At 41.6% G+C, this 25,455-nt stretch overlaps 1 pseudogene; it reads right to left on the bottom strand.

Annotated features, from left to right (window-relative positions):
* Positions 1–18,447: 18,447 nt before the first annotated feature.
* Positions 18,448–18,570, bottom strand: LOC116826111 (U2 spliceosomal RNA; annotated as a pseudogene).
* Between the last annotated feature and the right edge of the window lie 6,885 nt (positions 18,571–25,455).

Here is a 25,455-nt window from a genome sequence, read left to right on the forward strand (position 1 = left end):
CCTAGTGAAAAAGCTTTTCCTAATATCCAATCTAAACCTCCCCCACTGCAACTTGAGACATTACTCTTGTTCTGTCATCTGGTACCACTGAGAACAGTCTAGATCCTGCCTCTTTGGAACCCTTGTTGGTTCTGAAGGCTGCTATCAAATCCCCCCTCATTCTTCTCTTCTGCAGACTAAACAATCTCAGTTCCCTCAGCCTCTCCTCATAAGTCATACACTCCAGCCTCCTAATCATTTTTGTTGCCCTACACTGGACTCTTTCCAATTTTTCCACATCCTTCTTGTAGTACAGGGCCCAAAACTGGACACAGTACTCCAGATGAGGCCTCACCAATGTCAAACAGAGGGGAACGATCATGTCCCTCGATCTGCTGGCAATGCCCCTACTTATACAGCCCAAAATGCCATTAAGCCTTCTTGGCAACAAGGGCACACTGCTGACTCATATCCAGCTTCTCATCCATTGTAACCCCTAGGCTAGCCATTCGGTCCCTAGTATGTAACAGTGCATGGGATTCTTCCATCCTAAGTGCAGGACTCTACACTTGTCCTTGTTGAACTTCATCAGGTTTCTTTTGGCCCAATCTTCTAATTTAAGTTAATAAAATGGTTAAAGAGTAAATGTTACATGACAAAGTATAAATAGAAAATATTAGAGGAATATTTGATGAAATGAGTTTGGAAATCTGACAGTGGTTTCCAAACGTCTTGCTATTTTATACAGTTATTAAGATTGATAAGAAAAATTGTATTTTACCATTACATACAAGAGAAACTTCCAAATATTTGTCATTTTTATTGTTTATGATGCTTTTCTCCTTAAAAAACAGCAGGCATTCATAAACCATAAATGAATACTCTGAACCCAAGGGCACATCTTGAAAGTTGAACATTTGCATTAGTATTGGAGTGTAGCCAATTACTAAACAGCGCCAGTAAGATTAGCTAGTGAACTTCCACAATTATTATAGTAGCAAAAGGTTTCCTTTGTGTATGACTTTAGCACATATTCCTTGATTTAATGACAAAAATTCTTTTAAATCTCTGGCATCTGGATCCTGCAAGGTGCTGACCTAAGGGTGCTCAGCGCCTTGTAGAGGGAGCTCAGAGCTTCACAGGATCAGGCCATAACATAATCCTCTTTAGGACTCAGTCCTTCAAGGTGCTGATCACTCTGTAGTCCAGCAAAACACCCAAGTATATACTTAGCTTTAAGTACATAAATTGTTCCTTTGACTTCAGTAGGACTATTCAGATGCTTAACTTTAAATATGTGCTTGACTCTTTTGCTGGGTTGGGTTAGTACACTTGCAGAATTGAGCCTTTAGCCTCTAGTTCAGTAAGATACCTAACCATGTGTCTAAGAATTGATTTTAAGATGCCTGACTCACATGCATAAGTACCTTACTATATTAGGGATGTACCTTACTGTACAGAATAGTATTTTAAAGCAGAAACAACAACCAAATGAAGTATGTGAAGGAAAATAAGAGATGAGAAATGATCCGGCACAGATCCTAGCAAACTGCAATTAGTTAATCATTAGCATGAAGATGTATTGATTCTGCATTTCAGCTTCCATGATTCAGCAGCAAGGCTGAAGGTCACTTTCTTCTCCCTATTAATATTTAATCAGGAGAGACAGGCTTAAAAGATACAAGTTAGATGTCCATTGAGTCTCCTGAAGAGGTTTAAAGTTCTTTGAATAAAAAATAAAAAACCTCACCAGAGGTTTATTTTCATTTAATTCTTCAAATCATAAGATTTGAAATTATATGAAATAATGAAATAGGACAATAGAGAGAGGGTCAGAATTCCCTATTTTTTCCATAAAGTAACAGTTTGCAGGAAACTGGACAAAGCAGGAATCATTAACACATCAGCATAAGCAAAATTATGATCCTGCACATCCAGTGCAGGCAGGCAAATCAGTCACTGACTTCAGCTATACATAAGGCCCCTGACTTCAGCCAGAGATGCTGTTGACCGTGGTATGTTGATATATTTATTTACACCAGTTTAAATGTACATACCATTAAAACTGTGTTTTGCCAAGGACACATAGGGTGTGAGCCAAAGTCCACTAAAATAAATGAAAAGACTTCCATTGACCTCAATGGGCTTTGGATCAGCTCCCTAATAATTATGATTATGCAGCTATACAGATAACAGAAGCACTATACAGCTCAACCATATAGACAATAGATCAAGTAGTCAATGATCTAGTTTTTTTCCCACCAATTTTCCCCCTTATGCCCTCAGGGATTAACTGGATGCATTTCATACTTCTCATTCAAGCACTTCACTGATCACTTTTTCACTTCACTTACTCAAAATTACTAGTTACTTTTGAAAATGTTGGCCCATACATTTGGAGCTATAAAGAATTCAGCAAGAGGAGTGAAAAAGCAGTTCTAACCAGTTTAAGAGAGAGTTTTCCTTGCAATATGACCTCTTCAAGTGCAAGGCATCACTAATTATACTGCATAGCTTCGGGGTCTACTTTATCTTCTGAATTCTGGTGCTGATATTAGACTTGGCTCTTTGTTTTCAACTTTCTGATTTATAAGCCTTCTGTAAGGCTTCATACTTAAACTTCATTGCCTTTTTAAAGTTCTAGCTTATTTGGATATAGATTTTCAAATGCCTAAGCCTAGCAGGAGAAATAAAGACATTTTGTTAACTTTGGCATTATTGATTCAAGATTGCTTTTTCCCATTGTCAAGAGACTCTTTTCTGTGGAATAATCAATCTCCAATGATTTATGAAAAGCTTCTGCATAACAGTGAGACATTGTTAGCCACTTATTGTTGGAGAGCACTGGTGAAATCCCAGATTCTCACCACAAAGCTTCTGCCTTTTCAAGATTATAATCAAGAGCTTGGCAACTTTTATTTTGTTTATAACCAATTTGCTTAAGGAACATTTTACAAAGATAGTCCCAATTTTCATTGTTAGCAAAAAAAATGCTAAGGTCTTCAGGGATGGTCTAGGTCGATTTGGTCCTGCCTCAGCACTGGGGACTAGAGTAGATGACCTCTTCTACAGCCCTAAATTTTAACGATTCTTTGATTTTTATATATGTTATGGGTTTCCAATTTCACAGGTGAACAAATCCAACACAAAGGTTTTCTATTATCTTAGGTTCAAGATTCAGTAATTCTGATGCCAACAATTCAATGTAAAAATTATAAGATACCACTGCATGTGCCTGTGATGGAGCTAATGGACCAGAAAACACGTTACCTTCCAATCAGTTCTATCTGTATCATTGTTACTGTTGACAGTTTTAAAGAAATAATCACATATGTGTTTTTAATTCCAGGTCCCATTACTACTCATTTTTGAATAAATAAATTGCAGTTTTCTGTCCTTCTCTAACCTTCAACCTCCACGAGCCTGTGCACTTAACATTCACAGAAACACGGAGCTAACAAACCTGCAAAAACTACTTTTGAAATTTCTGTCATCAGGAACAAATTGAAACCTTAGTATATCAAAGGCAGAGAGACACACAGTGTAAAGAGAGCTTCAGCTTGTGTCTGGTGCCTAAGAGCAAGGTTGAAATCACAGTATTCTTTTGCAGTCAAAAGATAGACACAATGAGATAAAATGGTTTCATATTGACAGACAAAAACCTAGTAGTCTTTCATTCTAACTAAAACAGCCATTACAAAAAACAAACAAACAAACAAAAAAAACCAAACCAGCTAATTCAGTCCTCATCCTCTCTCTTAACTAATTTGCTAGCTTGCCTCAAATGGAAATATTATATGAGCTTTAAAAATCACTTACACTCAACTTGTTTAATGGAGCTGATCATACAAAGTCACAGTTTTATCAGAAAATAATTTCAGAATTTACATTCTCTTTCATTATATGAGTGACTTTACTAATTCTCTACATTGCTGCAGAATTAATAAAAAAGGATAAAAATATATTCCATAGTGTTCAACATGGTTAAGGCTATCCTACAAACTGAGTTAGAACTAGATACGTCTATATTTTTTAAATTAAACAATCCGATTATATGTAACATCAAAAGAATTAGATTTTTTTAGTACAATAATACCTATAGCACATTCCATTTTCAAAGTACTATGCAAATATTAACTGTTGTGGGTATGGCTACATTTGAAATTTCAAAGCGCTGCCGCGGCAGCACTTTGAAGCGTGAGTGTGGCCGGAGCGCCAGCGCTGGGAGAGAGCTCTCCCAGCGCTGCATGTAAACCACATCCTCTACGGGTGTAGCGTGCTGCGCTCCCAGCGCTGCCGCACTGATTACACTGAGGCTTTACAGCGCTGCATCTTGCAGCGCTGAGGTGGGTGTTTTTTCACACCCCCTGAGCGCGAAAGTTGCAGCACTGTAAAATGCCAGTGTAGCCATACCCTAAGAAATCCCCAGAGCACCCATGCCTCCATATTACAGATGGGGACGGTGAGACAGAGAGGGGGTTAAGAAATAGATCACACCTGTGTGAAAAACAAGCCACCAATACTTCTTCCTCTTGCGTCTGGGTCCTACTGCACTACCAAGGCAGCTTGCAGCTATGGAACATGGAGCCTACGGAATTACCTCTGACAGTGCATTTTGGATTTACTAGTCAATAAGTGATAAGATTTAGACTACCTCTAATGCAAATATTAAAAACAAACAATTTAACTTGCCCTCTATTCTGAGCAGTATTTGAATTTATTAACCGAGTTTTTCATTTAGAGTGCAATATACTGAATCTGTCCAATGGCTTAAAAAGTTTCAGCAAAAGAAGAAATAGTTAAAAAAAAAAAGTTAGCTAAACACAGAAAGGGTGATCTTGTATCCATTGACATCAGTGGTGATACTCCCATTCACTTCAGTGGATGCAGGCTGAATTGCAAAGTGATTTCAGTCTTATTCATTATTAGTCATTTACTTAATGCTTCTTTACAGGTATTAAGAAAATGTGAGTACAAACCAAATTAAGGGGGAGATTTAAAGTCAATGGGATTTGGGCACCTAACTGTCCTTTGTGTCTTTGAAAACCTTCCCCTAATAGGTTAACTGTTTTACTAAGAACACAGAATTAATAGTGCAGCATTTTTACAACTATAAATCTTTAAAAAAAATCACATTGTTCAGGCACTATATAAAAACACAGAAATCTGCAACCATCCCATCTACTTAACTCAGCAACCAGCATAGTAGGCCTTTGTTTTATAGAGCTTCAAAATTCATAATTAATGTGGATTTAGAAAGCACACACAAACTCAAACTGCTTTAAAGTAATACAAGGGGCTTGAAATAGGGCCCAAGGAGTTTTTCTTTAATAAGTAGTGCAGAATGAGGATCTTAAATCCCCCCAAATCAGAGAAAAACCTATTGAAAACAGATGTTTATATAGTAATAGAAACATTGATAAATCAGAAGTTACAATGGTAACAATAGATGTTGCTCTAATACTGCAGCAAATGTCTAACCTCTTATTACCTCTTTTAGATCAGGCCATTCCTTAGGTAGAATGTGACTATGAATATCAATTTTCATCTCTAAAGGATCACACGAGAATTGCTGTTTTAAGAAGACATTTTCTAATTAACCTTGAGTTCGCTGTACTCTCTGGCATAGCAGATTGCTGTTAACTTAGGGTGTTATTTAAGTCTACCTGCTGGCCTATCAGGTTGTCTACATATAGTAACCAATCAGGGAGCTAACACTCCATGGGAGCTGCAAAGTAATGTAAAGTCAATGACTCTCAGGAAGTGCTATTGCATAAATTACTGTACAATGGAGAGCGAGGTTAAGCTGTGTATTTATACATACAGTATAAATGGAGTTTTTGATCTAGAGCCTGAAATAAAAGTTGGTTTATAAACATAAAACTTAATTATTATAGAAAAACAAAGACTTTAAACATGTTGCTATTAACTCCCTTCTTTCCTCTTCTGAAAGATTTTAGAAAGAGGAAAATCCAGCCACTAATGGATAAATTTATGCTTCTTATTTTCCCTCTCCTTTTCGCAGAGTCCCTTCAATATTACTCTATAAAAATTCATGGAAATGCAGAATTGTGGCTGTAGCTACTTCTTTGGCTTGGTCACAATACTGGCTTATTTTATCCTCCCTCCCTCATTCAGTATGTCCACACAATATCACTCATTCTCCCCCAGGCTCTCTAACACTGGCTGGGACTATCCTTTATTCTCTATAATTTTAGTACTACTAGCTCAGTCTGTGCCCCCCCAGCCTATGATTACTGTCTGTCGGACACTATTGGCTCCATCTGGAGTTCTAGGGAAGACCATAGATTATGGTGCTTTTTCAACAGCTATGCACAACTACTAGATCACAACTGTCTCTCTGTATCATATAATGCAAGTTGCTGTGTTCAAAAATTAGAATTCCATGCTGAAGTGCAGCTTCTTACATTTGTGTTAATAAAAAGCATGGAATATATTCATTCATTTTTAGAGGAGTGTCAAGGGACTTCTTTCTTGCTTACCTCAGGCACCATGTCATGGTTCATCATAGAGGGCTGATCTTGACAACCTCCAAATGCTGGTCAGAGAATAAGATAAGGCCTTAGGGCCAGAGCAGTTCTGCTAACCCAGGGAGCTTGGGACTGGAATTCTGGACTTCCATGTGGTTGGACATCACCAGAACCTCCCAAAAGGAAAATGACCCTGTAATTCAGAGCTGCTTGTTATTTATTTCATAGCTACTAAACAGTTAAGGGTCTGTCCTGCATTATAGTACTACAAATCTTTGGGACTACTATATGTATCTTAATGGTGAATCCTTTTATTTGCTCCACTCAGCACAGCACTGTGCCAAAGGTCTCAGAGACCTTGGCAACTTTATAGGAGTCACATTTGTGTACAGGTGATCTGCTGTTGAACAACTTCTGGTTTGCAATGTGCATTAAAAGGCAGGTAAGTCCTCAAGGGAAACTTTGAAAAACAGTGGACTTGATTCCCCAGCACCATGCCAAGTTTCTTGGGTGAAATTCACCCCAGTGCAGAGGGACGATGCATCACATAAGAGTTATATTAGGGGTCAATGTGAGCATGAAGTTCCACTTCATCAAGGTCAATAACTCTCAACAAGTGTTATTGCATAACACCCTGTGGTGGGTAAGGGCTCTCAACTGGAGTGCATTTCACCCTTACAGAATAAAGACTGCATTTTTGTGCAAACAAGAAGAAACTGGAAAAGAGAAACACTCAAAATGCAGACTGTCCAAGCAAAATTGTTTTTAAATATTTCTCAAAGTTTCTATGAGGCATCACAAAGTCTTTAAAAACAAACTGCACTCCCTGATTAATGCGGAAGCTTCCATATATTCTTTTTGCACAATCTTCTTTCATGACTTCTTTGAGGTAAAAAGTATTCTTCAGGATAACTTTGCCAGATAACAACAATTAGGGGCCAGGACTGATTTCAGGTACACTTGTGAAAAATCTGGAGTAGTCCCACTGATTTCAGTGACAATCATTGTAACTGACAGTAGAATTAGATTTACTGCTCTTAATCTCTTTTCAAAAAGATTTCCGTTTAGTCAGGGTTTTGAAGGAGTGCTGGGATCTGAGATTCAATGTCTTCCATATGGCATTTGAAGATCCCCATTTTACCTTTGTTTCATTACCTAAAAAAGTTTGTTGTCATATGTGTGGGGAATGATGACACAAAAGATCTTCATGCATCAGGAACACCAACATGCATAGTCAAACTGCTGAGAAACTGTTGCCACTCATCTGAAGTATCAAGACTGGTCACTTTCAAGAAAAGTAAAATTGAAACAAAAGACACAAATATAGGATGGCCTTTGTCAAATACCCCTGTGCCAAATTTGCAAACCAGCTTCTAAAAATGAACCCTCAATTTTGCATGCTCTTTACTGGCATTTGCAAATTTAGTAGCTAGATGTCTAGCTACCTGGTTTGTGTGTATAAATCAGCTATTTTACACACAAGGAGAGCATTGCAACTGGTTAAGAATGTGTGCGCTGTTGGTGGCTAAGCTGAGGCTACTTAGAAAATTTGTCCTTTTAGAAATTAAATGAATAAGTATAGAATAGCATGCTGGTAGCAGTTGCTTAGCAACACATTGTTTCTTGGCTTTCCCAGTGACTGCATTGGTCCTTTGAGACTGTCATCAAAGACCACATAGTCCCTGAGGCTGTGAGATGAGTCCATCTTGTAAATGTCACCTTTAAAAATAATGCAAGAGTCTGGAATTTTATTTTTTGCACAATATCAAATAGGCAAACCTTCCCCATGAAGTTAGCTTACTGCTAATAGGGCCAAATCTTCTTCCATGTCTGCAGAAGACCCAGAATCTGGTAGAATTCTAGGGTACCCCTGGCACTGAGAAGCTTGGAAGTGTAGAGTCCGTTAATAATTAGCTGTTAAATAGTGCTCAGAGTACTTTACAAAGGTCAGTATTTTAATCTCCATTTTAGAAATGGGGAAACTGAGGCACTCTGGTGAAGTGATTTGCCCAAGATGTGTCTGTCTCTCTCACACACACACCCCACCCAGGTGAGTGGTAGACCTAGGGCTCCTGAGTCCTAGGCCAATGCTTTAATTTATTATGCCACACTGTCACCAAGGACCACTAGATGGCCTAGAGCCAAGTTCCAGAGAGGCTGTCTCAAAGGGAGTGTGGAAATGGCTCTCAGCACATAGCAGCAGCTATTGAACTCAGTGGGTACCAACCTCTTCCCAGTGGGTGTAACCTCAGCACACCCTTGGATCCAGACTGTGCACAGCAGACATGCCACACACACACACACACACACACTCACTCTCTCTCTCTCTCTCTGAGGGCATTGGGATCTAGGCAGAAGCTCTCTTCCTCACTCTCCCCACCCTGCCCTTTATATGCCTTGGGGGGAAAACTGCAGAGACCTGCCAGCTAGAGACTCCAGTTGATAGGAGCAGAAGCAGTCAAAGCAGGGACCTCTTGACATTCCTGTCAAAATTGACTTTCTCTGCCCCATGTCAAATGGCGTGGAGCTCCTTCAACTCACATCCTGAGAGTCTGCCAAAAATATCCCACAATCCCAAGGGCTGGCTTCCAGAATCTCCAATCAACTAGAGTGAAAAAAGGAAGCAACCTCCTTTGGTGTACTACAGCAGCTCAGTGAATCAGTGTTAACTCTTTCATTGTCTTCTGACCACTGAGCTGCAAACACACCATCAGAGAACCTTCAGTCTTTGCAATGGAGACTGATCAGAACAAGCCCTTTTCAAAGCATGCTGCTTCATGGTCACTGGAGCACAGCCAGATTTTGGTAAATATCAGGTGTGAGGCCACCAAAACAGTAGACTTTAGTAAGAGTACCAGAAATGATCACTCATACCAACAAATAACAATTGGCACTGCTGCAAATTTACCGGACCAGTGACCAGTGCAGGGAGCAGATTAAGTGTCAAGAGTGATCAGTAGTGGACCTCCGGCAACTTGCCAACATCCTGCCTGTTTTATGAGGAGTTTGACTGAGTGCTGGGTGCTGTGTCAAGAATGGAACCAATGGTGCTGCATGATAAACTGATCATCTGGAATGGTACCCTGCTGGCCCCAGGATCCAGCATAGGGTGTGATGAGAGCCAGCAGCAGGCACCAAGTGAGGCCAGCGAAGTGACTCGGTTATTGAAACTGGTCTCAAAGGAGGCTTTGGAGCAGAAGCAGCAGAGCACATCCTGGGGCCAGGGGCGGCTCCAGGCCCCAGCACGCTAAGCGTGTGCTTGGGGCGGCATGCCGTGGGGGGCGCTCTCCGGTCGCTGGGAGGGTGGCAGGCAGGGTGCCTTCAGCGGCATGCCTGCGGAGGGTCCACTTGTCTCGCGGCTCCACCGAAGCTGTGGGACCAGCAAACCCTCCGCAGGCACGCCTGCGGGAGGTCCACCGAAACCGCAGGACCAGTGACCGGCAGAGCGCGCCCCGCGGCATGACGCCGTGCTTGGGGTGGCAAAATGTCTAGAGGCGCCCCTGCCTGGGGCTGTACTTGGAGGAGCCTGCGACAAACACAGACAGGATAGAAGCCACCCAGAGACTAATAAGTTTCTGGCTCCATTATAACGTTTATCAATACAATAATGGAAGGGATTTCTATTCCACAAACCAACACAAAAGTTGCTGTAAGCCGCAGCTAGCAGTGGGCATCCACTACTGGCAGACTGTATGCCATCGGCATGGCTCCCTGCCCCCCACCAAGTGGAGTTCAAAATGGAGACCAGGAAATGTAGACAGTAAAAATGCCCTGAAAGTTAATTTTTACTGGAAGGGAACAGATTTTTGTTAGGGCATTCCTGTTTCTTAAAAAAGAATAACCTTACATTGTCATACCTGTAGGTACGCTGCTCCGTAACCACTCAGCGGTGTAACGAGTCTCCTGGAAACTGTGAGGTGGGAGATGGAAATGTGTTCCATGCACAAATCTAGCCCCTTTCAGGTACATGTAATCTATGCAGTCCGTTGGTGACAGAAGCATTTGTCTTAAATTCGACTGGGGGTTTGAAAATGTATCCAGAAATGTGCTGGGGTGGGTGGTTGTGTAAGGGGATGGCTGTGGAGTTCTGTGTGTCTGCATGCAGTCACAACTGGCTAAGCGGTGTGGAAGCTAATGCTGCATCCTGTTGATTCTCTCGTGAATTCTGACTCAATCTCGGGTACTAATAGATGCAAACTTTTCCTGAAGCAAAAACACATTTTGGGGAAGGGTGTGTTTTCCAGGGCCACCTTGGTAGCTAACCAGGCAGTGCACTCATAGATGGGCTATCCAGTCACTATACAGTTGAATACTTCAGCTGCATATGCTGCAGGTTTCCCACTGGCAGCTTGGAATAACATCTCCTTTTGCCAATCGGGCTCCACAAGAACTGTTATGTCTTCCAAAATGTGGAAACCCTGGAATGATAGAAAAAGCTTTTGTAGCAAGGCTACTGCCAGTTGTCCCTCTCAGCCCAAGAAGATGTGCTATTTTTAGAAATCAAGAAACAGCTTTGAATATTTAACATACCCTTGTCTCTGCACGTCTTTCATTGTGATTAACCAGGCTGTGTCCAGGGAGCTTCTGTGGACTAAAACATCCCTCTCACAGTGTATCAAAATTCAGTATGGAAAAGTAACATTTTATATCCTTAAAATTCCATAAGGATTTTTTCTGTGTTTCTGCACTGAGTTGTTTGAGACAATAACTCTGTGTGTCTTGTCCTGTTCCAGGCCCCCTGATCTCTACTGGCTGCAGTACCTCCACAGCTCACCTACACTGCAGTACAAGTTTGGGCAATGCAGCTTCACTGACCATTTCAAGAGGAAGCATTTCTGTGATGAACTTATGGTTGAAGTTCCTGACAGGACCAGTACTAAAACCAGAAGGACTTACAGCTAGAGAAAAGGCATGGTGAGAGACAAGAGGACAGGCTGAGGCTGGCTGCATAGCTTGAAGATGGGGTTTCAGCATGGGAGCAGGCACTTCCTTTGCAGTTCCTGAAACAGGAACCATGGCTAAAGGAGGAGGACAGAGCTCAACAGAAAGAACTGTTTGAGTGGCTGTGGTAATTTAGCCTCCCAGTCCCAGACCTGAACTTTAGCATCCACAATCTGGTCCTGTCCCAAACCTGGACTTTAGCGTCCAAAATCTGGGGGCTTACCTGAAACTCCCCCAAGCTCACTACCAGCTTGGATATTCTCGCTGCCACCAGATCAGGAATTGATGGGGCCTGATCCCCCCTTTCCTCTCTCTGGTGTCCCCAACCCTTCCTTGGGGGACACCAGATTCCAAATCCCTTGGATGCTAAAAGCAGGGAAAAAAATCCCTTCCCCCCCTCCTCCCAGGCTTGCCAAGAAACCGGTTTCTCTGCTTCCCAAGAGATAAGCGTTCTCTACCCTCAGGACAATTGAGATGCCAAAATACCAACAGCTTGGCTTTGCCTTTCCCCGTGCCTGCCTTCCCGTGAGGGAGACAGATACCTGATACAGAGGTGATTTCTTTTTCTCTTTCCCCGTAGCCTGCTCTCCTGAAAGCAATAGGAAAATAGCCCACAGCCTGGCTTTTCCCTTCCCTTTGCCTCCCTAGGAAAAGAAACTTCACACGTTTAAAGAAAAGTTTATATAAAAAAAGAAAGAAAAAAAATAAAACATAATCTTCGCATTAAGAAAATCAAATACAGGCTCTTGCTTAAAAAGAAAAAATGAAAGAACAGTCTGATTTAAAAGATAGCCAATTAAACCAGTCCAACCAATCCACATACATGTAAACAATCCAAAGCTCCTCATAGCCGAAATTGCTTGGGGGTTCCGTTGTACTCACAGATGTGTAGGAGACACTTGGAGATAAGATGCAGTTAGGAAGCTGTTAACTCACAGCGAGAACAAAAGACACAGCCATCCAATCTATTCGTAACAACCCAAGCTCCTCAAGCCGACTTGCTTTGGATCCTTGTACTATAGACTTTTGGTATAATATTTGAAATAAGAAGGAGTAGGAGGAAACTTGTTTACTCACAGAGCCGAGAAAACAAAAAAGACACAGCCATCCACATCTATTCGTACAACCCAAAGCTCCTCATAGCCGACTTGCTTTGGGATTCTTGTACTCATAGACTTTTGTAAATATTTGAAAATAAGAAGGAGTTAGGAGGAAACTGTTTATTCACAGCCGAGAAAACAAAAAAGACCCCGAGTATACAAATTCCCACGCCCCTGACTTTAAACAATCCAGTTCTCTGATTGGTCCTCTGGTCAGGTGTTTGGTTACCCTTTCCAGGTAAAAGAAACTTAACCCTTACCTTACCTATCTATTTATGACAGTGGCTGATATCACTAATGGCTGCGAGAGTACTAGCTCCTGCTGCACCCACCTCCCAGCCTGAGTGCCTGGCACGGTACCATCAGATGCAGTCCAGAAACAGCTTGGCTGGGTGGACCATGCAGTCAGGCTCCACGAGTGGCTGGGCAGGGCAACTTAGCCCCATGCAGTCCTCCATCTTTGACTCTCTCCCCTGTGGATGCCTCTACCTCCCTTCTTCAGTACTAAGAGATTGGGAAACAGGGAAAGGAGAATCAGGGCCATGACACATGCAACAATAGGGAGTTTCTGTCTTGTACATGGTTTCACTGTTTGCACTTGTTTGTACACTTTTGGGGGGGCGCGGAGATTCTGTCATTACCAGGAGTGGTGGAAGTGCCCTAAAAATTGGGGGACCACAGGAGCCCAAACCGCTGCCTCTTCCCCCAGAGGCTCCACCCTCATGCTGCCCCTTCCCCCTGAACCTCCGCTCCCATGTCGCCCCTTCTCCTGAAGCCCCCGCTCCCGTGCCACCTCTTCATCCCTAGACTCTGCTTCCTGCTCACTCCTCTCCGTCTCCTCCCCCATCACTCACCCTTATGTCTGGTAAAAAACCAGCTTCCCTGGTTGTTACTAGTATTTTGGTGTTGTAGGCAGGCCAGCTGCCATTAACAATGGGTCAGTGTTGTACTTTTCTAATACATGTTATAAACAAAACTTTTTATGTCAACAAGAAAGTTTGTTGCTATCACTACAGCACATCATACAATGTGTATTTAAAATAATAAAGGTAAGCACATGATAAGGGACAATTAGGAATTAGTAAAATAACACTATTCCTCGATATAGTTAGGTACATCAATCCACTTCAATCACTTCCTTATATGAATCCATACTGTGAATCATCCCCCATCTCCATTTCATAAGTGGCCATGTCATCCATAAGTACATTGCATGACAATCAAGCCCCCATTCCTCCCCAAGCACTGAATCCCCCCCACAGTCAATGAGCTTCATTCCCTCTCCCCAGAAGCACATTCATAAAGGTACTATTACCCCTCTTCCCTTGAGCCATGCAAGTCCATAATGCGGGCGCACAAAGCATCCCTGACTTCTGTTGCCTGGATACATCCAGCTTCAACTGTGGTAGGTGGACTTTCTGGCTGAGTATCAATTCAGCAGTCCCTCACTGTCATAGGCCCATTCAGAGGGAAATGGCACACTTCTAGATTCACAAAGATTGTAAAGAGCACAGCAAGCCATGGTAGTGCAGAGCGCATTGATGACATTGGCATCCAAATGTGTCTGAAGACCTCTCCAATGGGATTTCAATCTGCCAAAAACACATTTAACCACCATTCTACACTTGCTGAGAGTGTAAATGAACTGTCTTTTAACAGGGCCTCTGAAATCAGGGTATGGTTTCATAAGACAAGGCAAAAGGGGTTATGTGGGGTCTCCCAGAATAACAGTGGTAACAGACTAACTCCATTATGACAATGTCATTTCGTCAGTCTAGTGTCCCAGCTTGTCCATGAGCGTAGAGCCTTGATTGGCAAAAAACCCTGGCATCATGAACTTTCCCAGTGGAGCCCAAAATGACATTCATAAATCAGCCTCTGTGGTACATAAGGGTATGGATAACTATGGAGTAATACCCATTGTGGTTTATGCACTCCTCTGATCCATGATGAGGGCAAACTATGGGCACGAGTCCCATCAATGGCCCTGGCACAGTCTGGAAACCCCATTCTCTCAAAGCTAGCAATTACCTTAGGAATATCTTTTATGCCCGCCACCTTGGGTAAACCACATACCAGCTTGCCTCAGAAACTTCCACCATCACTTTACCTACAGTTGACTTCCCAACACCAAACTGGCTGTCAATAGATCTATAGTAGTCTAGGCTAGCCAGCTTCCAGATGGCTACAGCAACTCGCTTCTGGACCAGCAAGGGTGCCCTCATGTGCGTGCCTAGTTTACGCTAAAGTGTTGGAGCAAGCTGTTCATAAAGCTCCAGAAATGTAGCTTTCTTCATCTGAAAGTTCTGAACCCACTGCTGGTCATCCCAGCTCTGCATGATTATGAGATCCCACCAGTCGATGCTTGTGGGCCTGCATCAGACACATCAGAGAGCTTTCCAACTATGCAGGTTTTTTAAGATATATTTATAAATTCGAATTTTCAAGGTTTAATACTTCAGCTGTCATCCCCAGGAGTTACCCATTGGTCTCTTGGGGCCTTCCAACCCTTCCACAAATGGAATCTCATCTTGGATAGACGATCCCATCAGTTTTCTGGTTCAGAAGAAAGACCTTGTGTCAGTTCAAGCACATCTTTTTATACCAAAAGCACTGTCTCCTGGTCTCTGGAAAACTCAGCTTGAACCAGGATATGGAAATCACTCTAGGGGCTAGTACCTCTTTGTTTAGTCTCAGTGATTCACCTTCATCACCTCTCACTGATATAGTTCCTCTAGGAGCTATGGTAAGCATCACCCATAGAGTAGAACACAATCATACATAAATCGTTCATAGATTTAATAGAATATGGTCACCAAAGGTAATGCATGCGATTACAATATTGGTCACATCTCCCTCCATACAGAAGTGACTGTCACTAGGGTGCTTGCTCATCATCCTACAGGTTCACTCCCTAACTGGCATGAGAGGCAATACCTTTTATACTTTCAAATTACAATTCATATAATAAACTTTTTTCCCTATAGCCCAAATCCTTTGTCCATCCCACCTGTCTGGAGGTGATGGACTAGGAATCCCTGTGGCATGACCTCAGCTTCTGGGGTGGGGAGGGGGAAGGAGGAAGATTACTGAACCCTCCCTACACCCACCCACCCACACTCTCAGAGGGTCGGCCTTTTGTTCCTCACACACTGCATCAAAGTCATGGCAAGCAGCATTTCCTTCCCCACCAGTCTCAGACTCTTTTACATTTTCACACACCATCAAGCAGTCAAACTGGGGGAAGAAATTCCCTTTCCTTCTTGGCTGTCTAAACAATTGGTTACTTTGTTACCAGCAGAGAGGATCCTACCCCCACTTCTTTCTGTCAGCTACCCCAGTTGCATTCTGGCTCACACTTCCCTCTACATGTTGGGGGTCAGCTGAGGGAGCTTGATTCACCTTCTCTGCCTTTCCTGGATAAAAGCCTGAATTTGGTTTTAAAGCCCTGGTATCATTTCCAGCATTCCTCCCATATTCCCATAGTCAGAGTCCCAGGACCTTCTTTGGTGTCCCATATTGACTGTGGCCTTAAGCAGAGCACTGGGGTTCTTTTGTTTGCCTGCCAGCTTCTGAGTATGTACACCCTTATGTCTTTCCTCCTGGGTTTCATGGGTGTGACTTGACCCTCTTCTCATGTTTGAGCCAGTAGTGTTTGTCCTAGTCAGAAAACTTCTGTTGCTCCAGGTCAGTCTCTAGCTCCTCCTATCTCTTCTGCATAAGCAGCCTTTTCCACTCCAGTCTCCATGTCTCAGGACCTCTTGCCATCACTGCTACCTCTGCTGGACTGTCTGTGGCACCATCTCCTTGGTCCCCTGCATGCCATAAAGAAGAAAAGCGAGCTCTCCTCACCCCTGTCTGAAGGGGGTGCCCCATTCTGCTGTAGAATGGCACCATAGAGTACCATGGTAGTAAGCCTTGCTCAAAGCAAGTCTAATTCAAATGTTGATCTGTGCACTATAGGGAGCATTGGTGAGTGGACATAAGGTGTGTTAGAAATGTTCAAGTTGGATCATGCCAAATTTCTATAGTGTAGATGAGAACACAGATTGAACACTGCTGCTGCAAAAACTTGGAATTGAGATTCAGTGAAGGATTTCAGCATATCCTATTAGCACTTCATTGTATTAAGATAACTTAATAAGGTGCTGTTCAATACAACAAAGGAAGCATAAACTCTATTACAAAGTAAAACTGGGTTCCTAGCAATTTGATTAATAAGTGTTAACCTGAAAGCTAGTCTGGTAGTAATTTTCTTTCCTATTCATTTCTTTACACTTAGGTTAAGGTGCACAGTGGTGGCGGCGGTGGTGGTGGTGGGTGGGTGTGTGTGTGTGTTGTTTAAGCATTTCTATTAATTCTGCTCTTGACTGATGATTAATTTAGAAATATGCAGTTAGATGTTACATAATGGATAATTAAGTTTATTTATTAAAACATACACAGTTAATATTGTCAATTACTTCACAGAATGATAGTCATAGCTAATGTCCAGAGAAAGATCTCTTGGACCATTTAATCCAACCAGCTGCATCAGGCAGTATATTAATCACACCTTAAAAAGGTATCTAACTATATAATTAGCACCGCAAGAAATGGTACTATAATTAACATCGCCAGCTTTCTTACAATGCCTGGTTGCTCTTACAATGAAAGCTGATTTCATTGTAAATATTTAAAGAGCTAGATTCATCCCTGATTTCAAATTCATTGACTTTCACTATGTAAGAATTTAGCTCAGTGGGTCAAAACATTCTCAGTTACATCCCTTCAAGCCTATTGACTTCAGTGAGTTGTACAGGTCAGCAGAATATGGCCCACTGATATAAGTTCTCTCTTCAAAAGGCTATTTATTACTGTTCTTGCCAAATTCAGCATCATCATTTAAATGGCTTTTAAAGGAAAATCCCTCCCTTCCTCCAGTAAGCTACCTCCATATTGCATCGTTAACAAATTTTGAGGCCATTACTTCTAATGAAGAGGGTTAATGGCTGCAGTGCAATGAGCTGGAGTGGGAGGCAGATACAAATAAAAAAGGATCACAGAAAGTGTGGAGAGGAGGTTACTAGAGAAGAGCTGTTGGGACATAATTAAAGCATTATTTTGCAAAATGCCCTTTGAAACTAAGTTATGTTATATTCAGAGCAGTACAAACTGGGTACTCGAGACTATTTTTAAAGAAGGATTTCCTCAAGCTGAGCAGTACCACATTGGGTCCATAAACTGTACTAGTCTAAATTGTAGTCTTTGCTGCCTGAGACCCATACCATAGAGTTCACTGGATTTAAAAGGAGTTTTATTGTGAGGTAATGTGATGATTTTTAATTTTTATTGTTTGTTGCACTCACTTTCTGTGTCTTGACTTGCTTTGAAATTCCAAAAATCTAGACCAGCTCTAGGGATCAGTTCGCAGAAAGAGAGTCTTAGCTTTTCTGCATTTGATAAACAATGTCCTAATTATATTTAAAAGCATGAGTTCCACAAATTCACTTGACATTCTATATTACTTGCTTTCCAATGTAAAGAATTTCCCACTTTTTGAATCAACTGCTGTAGGAAGCAACACTTCAAATGATGCAAAAGGCTGAAAAAATGATTAGACTAATGTAGTTTTGATAAGCTCTCAAGTATCCTGTAGGGTTTTAAGCCCTTGGACATATGCAGTGAATTGTGTCTGAGGCACATTAGACAACTTGTCTTTCTACATGTGTATCTGTGAAGGTCATGGAAAAGGCAGCCTCTGTTGTACAATGTTGTTTGCTCTATGAGACATGGTCAGCCATCTTGACTTCCCATGAAGAATGAAAGAATTTTTGACATTTTTATAAATATCATATGCACCTCAGGTTACAGTGTGATATTACCCGACCTGACTGCATAGACTTAGATCAAAGGAAGCCATTAAGGAAACTGTAACAATGGCAAAGCTATTAACTGGGGAATAGCCTGCCTGACTCCAGCCAGGCAGGCAAGGTTTACTTTTCTCAGACCTGAGCCTATGATCAAAGAGAATATTTAAATATATTCACTTGATCTTAGCCAAAAGGCCGAGAAGCGATACTTAAAGGTTAAGGATGCCAGCCTAGAGAAGAAAGAGTTGAGTGGGTTGCCAGAAATAGTTTGAGAGAAGGCTCTTGCAGAAAAAAACAGAAACTGCAGCAAGCTTGCTGTCTCTCCCAAACCAGAGATGGAGGTAACCGGGCTGAATGGAACTTTGCAAAGCATGCAAGGAAAGATTAAGTTCTGGGTAAGGGGAAATATGTACATAGGCCTTTATTGTTTTGATCCTTTGCTCTGTGTGCAGTGTACCTTGGGGTGAATCAAGAATACTTTAGTTTGAAGAAGCTGTTTGAGTCACTTTTATCAGCTGCTGTCAAAGATTCCTTAAAGAAGAGGACTTACAGGTGTCAAACACAGTTGGACTTACTGGGTTAACAAGGTAAGGGTGGTGCAGCCCAGAGATCTGGTCTGTGCGGTTCCTCCCAGAGAGGGGTGAAAGTAGTGAAACCTGTCCTGAAAGGGACTAAGTAGGGTCTAAAACTAAGCTTGCCCTGTAACTGTGACACCTCCTGTTACATGGTACTCTCTCTGCGGCCTAAAAGTCTTGCAGCTATTTTAAACAGAATTATATTGTTATTCTGAGCCTAGTCCAAAGCCCACAAAAGTCCCTGGAAAATCCAATTTTCCCCAAATATAGCTGTGGTAAGATGGTTTCTGAGGTTTTGGTTTGATCCATTGTAGTGAAAGAGGTCAATTGCGAAGTCTGGATCAGGATGTGGATCTAACTGGCTTAAAGTTCAGTGGTGAGGTGTGCAGGTTGGGATTCAGGGTTTTGTTTCAGACCTATCTCTAATGTTAATATCTGTGTGGTGTGTTGAAGATGCAAAATGAAATACAAATGCTAAGTTTATTACAATTATTCTTTGCAATTTACTACGAACAATGTAGATTGCAATCTGTAGTACTGTAAGTGGAGCACAAAATAGTGGTTGCTGTCTATGCACATAGCTGTTATTCTGTACGGAATGATTAAATGGATTTTGCCTGTGGTACATGACACAAGCCGTCTGTGAAACTCTGGCAGAGGATACAATATCAAAGCATGAGAGGGCTAAGATAAGAGTAGCTCTACCACAAAGTCTACTTGCTTTTATGCATTGCCAAGTTCCCAGTCCTTGTACTCATCACTTTTGTATGTGAGGATACTATATTTCAATGATAAATAATAATAATAGTAATCACTGAATTCTCATGCTACTTTGATACTGTCATATCATTTCCATCTCTCCATTATCAGGAGATAAAAATCAATGTTAAAATATGTCAACAGTAACATTAATTCTACTTAATTCAATCACTGCTTAATTTGATTGTCTGCAATTCAAAGAAAGCCACATATGTCTACTTCATCTTTAAATGTAAGAAACTGTCTGCAGGGGTGACCCGTGGGATGGGGTGGGGGGAGATTGCGGTGGTCATGTGCCCCCCCAGAATTGCTGCTTGGCTTGTACTGAGCATCCTCACACTGACTGAGCAGGCTCAGTAATATCTGCTGAAGTCATTGTCCTCATTCTGTCCCTCCCCCCACATCGAGTTGTCTCTGCCTGCTTGTCTGTTTACTAGAGGACAGGCCTGGCAGGGGAATCAAGATGGATGGCCTAAGAGAGTGAAAGGCACTCTATTATCTTTCCTGTGGATATTTTATATTTGTTACTTCTTTGCTGTTTTCCTTAATCTAAAATAAAAGCCATTTACTCTGCAATTACATTTTTCTCTTTGTGAATCAAAAACTATAATGCTCAGGTCCCAGCGGCCAGATTTTCAAGTCTTCAGCACCTATAATTGCAGCTCATCTCTCACTTAGGGCCAGAGTTTCAAGACTAGGGTGACCAGACAGCAAGTGTGAAAAATCGGAACAGGGGGTTGGGGGTTATAGGAGTCTATATAAGAAAAAGACCCCAAAATCAGGACTGTCCCTATAAAAATTGGGACATCTGGTTACCCTGTTCAAGACTTGCTTAAACCCAGCAGCTCCCACTGTGATATCTGTGGTCAGCTTTTCAAAAGAGCTGAGCTCTCAACATAATGAGCCCCTTTGACAACTTGGCTTCTTATTTTGATGCCTAAATAGAGGCTGAGCTCTTTTGAAAATATGGCATAAACCATTCAACTACTAGCCCCAGCAACTTCCACCTTGTATTCTGATCATTTTAAGCAGGCATTGGTGGATGAATCAAGCACTGGTGGGAGAAAGTTGCCATTAAAATGAATAAGGAAGAAACTAAACTCTGAAGTAGAAATAAAAAAAGAATCCAAGGAAAACCTATGATAATCGAAGAGGATAACACTTCAATATCATTCAGACACTGTTAATGTAATTAGATTATTAGCACTATTATATGCTGTACAAACTGCAAAATGCCCCACTGGTGCCATCATGGATAACAACATTAACAGCTTATGTTATTCAAAAACACCAACACAATCTTAAGAATGGCACATCATAAGAAAATAATGTTTAAAATCATGAGAATGCTAGAAAACCTGCCACTATCACTGCATTAATCGCTCAATAATGTACTTAGAAACATAATGTATTCTCAGAAACAAGGAATCTCCTGATTCAAATAAGGATATGGAAATATTGTTGCTATGCAGAAGAGCCAAAGAACTGGATACTATAGTACCTACACCCAAGCATTAGGCAGGGAGACTGACCTTGAATTAAAATTATGAGCAAAGAAGTTTCCACTAGAGGACAGTTTAAATTAGATTCTAATCAAGCTCATATTGATCCCTTGAGAAGAATAAAATTAATAATAGAAAACAAAAATATTTCAACACTTTGTGTTCATCTGCAGGATTCTTTAGTTTATACAAGTGGCATTGCTATGTCTTCCTCACAAGGGCTCTGATTCAGGAACGTACTCAAATGTGTGCTTAAGTCTATCTTATTCAGGTCTTGACATCAGTGGGACTTTAAGCATTTGCTTAAGTGCTGTCCTGGATCAGGATGCTTTCCTATGACGGAGCCAAACTGACTGAATCTGTCTATTCTATCTGTCCATCATTCATGCGCACAGTCTAATATCCTAAGCTGCTACTTACTTTCAAATATTACTACAGTGGGCTTCAAAACCGCTATTTTGATCCAGACAAACTATGAAATGTTTTACCTAATTCAGGGCTGGAGTAACTGCAGTTACACAAAGCAAGGGAGAAAAAAACCCCAGCCCACTTAGAATAAGGAATACAGGGAAATAATGTTAGGAAAAAAATGTATGCTGGACAATATGTATGAGGTCAAGCTTTGGTCAGCTATAAGCTTGTTGTAAACACCAGCTCTAGTCCTGGATGACATACAAGGAAGTTTTAATACAATGGTCCTTCTACTTTGTTTTTTATGTGTGGCACAAACAACTACCCATGCTCAAGCTTGAAATCACTGAGTGACTTCTACTCTCATTCCCTCTTCTTCTTACTCTGCCCCATCCCCACTCCATCTATTCCTTCATTCACTCGTGCCCTTGCTTTCTGCGTGTGTTAATCTCTCCTTTACTTACACACACATGCCAATTGCAAGCAGGGCCATCCCGGGGGTGGGGGTGTGTGCAGGGCCTGGGTGGATGTGAATGCGCTGGCCAATCATATCAGCCTGGGGGACGGCCCCCAAAGAGCAGGGCCCAGAGCAGTCGGTCTGATTCGCCATACCCTAGGGAAGACTCTGATTGTAAGCATTCAAACATCACGAGTCAGACCTTCAAAAATCATGAGATTAAAAAGAACTCATACTATAATTTTTTTTGAGCTTTTAGAGTGCACTCTAGTCACATTTTCCAGCTTTTCTCTGCAACCATGTGGGCTAGCAACTCACTTAAAATAAAAAAAACAGATTCTCACATTTTCATAACTCCGGGAACTAATGTAAGGATCTGAGGGTGCAGATCTAGAACACAGGGCTGTGGGGATTTCTGACACTCTCTCATCACCAAAAAACACTATCGTGCTGACTGTCTGTGCAGGAGCATCCAGCAAAACACCATCTTTTTAAACCCAAGAGGTTAGGCCCCATAGGAAGTGCTATCAAAGTGCCAAAGGCTTGTGGCTGCCTGATTGGCTCACACCTGCTACTTAAGCCAGGAAGTGAGTTGGGTGGGCTGTCTGAGTAACTGTGCAAACTTCCTGCTGCTGCCGCCACATTGGAGGCTGGTTTTGCCTGCCTCTTCCAATCCTTATCCAATCCGATTCCTAGTCCACTCCTGACCTGTTTCTTACTCCTACTCCATGCCTGATCCTTGCCTCTCACTGGTTCCTGCCCTTTCACCTTGCTCTTGACCATTGTCTACCAGTCATAGCTCTGATCCGTGGCTCTGACTCTGGCTCAACCCTTAACTCTAGCATTTGGATCCAGCTCTGATCCTCAGCTTCGATTCCTGGTCCTGACTCTGGATCTATCCCTTGGCTCTGGTATTTGGCAGTTAACTCTGGCTCTAACCTCTGCTTCCATTCTCTAACCAGGATACCTATTCTGTCCACTAGGCCAGAGCACCTACATCCTGATTCCCAACAACTGGGGCTTTAAGAAATACAGTAAATATTGGGAGGTTTGCCGTAAAATGAGAGAGAGCAACATGCACACAGAGTGACGGTAAGGGAGAAGGTGTATGAGGTAGGGATAAGGAGTGGGAGAAAGGGTTGAGGAAAGGTGAAAAGGAGAATGAGAAGGCAGGGTGAATGGTGGGGAGGAGGTGATTGTGAATGAGGGCATGGCATGAATGGGAAGAGAGGAAGGAGTGAATAAAAAGAGTAGGCAGAATGAGAGAAGGAAAAGAATAAGAGGGGGAGAAAATGGGAGAGACAGCAAGACCTTCCAACTCGTAAGGTGAAATCCTGGCTCCATTAAAGTCAATGGCAAAACTCACATTGACTTCAATAGGACCAGAATTTCACCCATAAATTTTAAATCTGAGTATTGGCAGCTATTTGAAAACAAGAAAGGGAAGGAACTCCAGTTCCCCCTGCCCTGGCTGCGAGTAGCAGCAGTGGTAAGCAGGGGGTGAGGGATGCGCTAGGGCACCCACCCTGGGCACGCAGTAGGGGATCCCTGTAGCCTTGTTCTCCTGTCTGGATTAAGCAGCAGCTGGTAAAGCTTGCAGCCTCCTTTTCTGGGGAAGGAAGCACTATACAATAGGCGCTGCTGAATGTGCAGTTGGGTTTGTGGCTGGATGGGAATCTGGCCCTGACATTGGTTCAACCCCACCAAAGTCAAGGGACATAACTGCCCACTAACAAATCTCTCATCTACATTAAAATATCCAGGATAACTCATTCATTGCCTCCTAAATCAAAGCCACAGAGAATATGAAATACCTGCTCATATCTGGTGCTCTTTATTTAAAGATAATGTTCAGCATTGACTCTTTACCTAGACTTCAATGTGAAGCAACACAACGCCTCCTAATGCTTAAAACGTAGTCATATAACAAGGGAGTTACTGTCTGCAAATACTTTTGGCACTGGAAATCAAACACGCTCTTTTCCAAAACTTAAATGAAATAAGAGGATAGAAGGGATCTATTAGGAAATGTGCATTACACAGGTGGTCATCTGGGATTGCCACAATTGACTTCCTCTCATTGCTTTGAGTAAATCCATATCTGGTGTGTTAAGGCTTGACTGACTTACAGTGATGCAGAACTAGGTCAAATTACTTCTGAGCTACAATGCTTTCACTTCTGCATTTGTCAGGAAACAAACACAGGGACCTTGTCTTACTTTATTAATCTGTAGATATTCAGGCCATGGCAAAACATATATTTCACCTTGCAGTTAATGGATAATGCCATCTAGTGGCAAACCAACCAGCATTGATATAAGGAGTCCGTCTAGCTGTCCAGGCTGGGTTTTATGATCCAATTAGTCCTCTAGACAGCTGACTGTTTTAATATGGAATTATAAATAAAAAGTGAACATCAGTGCTATTTCTCTAATTTCTCCAAAAAATCTTCAAAATGTGTGTCTATTTCAGGAACATTTTGTTCTCAAAAACAGATGTAAACTTTCATGTTAGTGAACTTGTATTAATTACAAATGAAAAATGTGAAATGGACCCTGGAGAATGTCACATGCATTGCTGTTTTTTATCAGACTTAATTTACAGTATTTAGTAATTATTTTTATTTTTTGAAAGTGGAAGCATCTTCAAGCACATGTAAGAAAGAATGCAAGAGAAATTTCCTGGTATGACTTGCCAACCAGAACAAGCTGTAACTCTCCTGAGACATCTGAGAGTGAATGACCTTCATCTTTAAAGTGCGTGGGATGGGAGACTTCAAATAATAGCTTTTAAGTCAAACACATAGAGTCAAATGAAATAGGCTTGTGATGTATTGATGATACATACATGGGGCCAGATTCTTATATTCATGCTGAAGAGTTACTTACTCCATTAATAGGTTTGTTCAAATCCATAGAGAAAGGTGCATCCATCATGAGTAAGCTATCAGAATCACCAGTGTGAAGTAGAGATTACATTTTTACTAACCTTTTCTAAACTCCGATTTAGCTTTGGATATAAACCTCTGCATGTCTGATGTGAGTTTGCTTTGATATTTAGAAGTTCATTAATTAAAAGAAATCCTCACAGGTACACACCTCATGATGTTTTCACATTTAATTAAATAAAAATTAAGTGCAAACTAAGCCATAACAAACTTGATTCAGTGGGTGAGCGTTGTCTGCGTAAGTCACACTCTCAGGTGTTATCAGCACTTATGGTGTTGCTTGCTATTCTTTTCAGATTTTAAGAAGGATGCCAGTTTAGAGTTCCTACAAAATATCTTCAGAACAATATCAACAGAACAAGATACACAGAATACAGTGCAGTAAGTCTGGTAAAAGCATATTTTAACGCCTGACACATTAAATGATGGTATTCTGTGCAA

Source organism: Chelonoidis abingdonii, chromosome 10 (genome assembly GCF_003597395.2).
Source record: "Chelonoidis abingdonii isolate Lonesome George chromosome 10, CheloAbing_2.0, whole genome shotgun sequence".
Taxonomy (NCBI): Eukaryota; Metazoa; Chordata; order Testudines; family Testudinidae; genus Chelonoidis; species Chelonoidis abingdonii.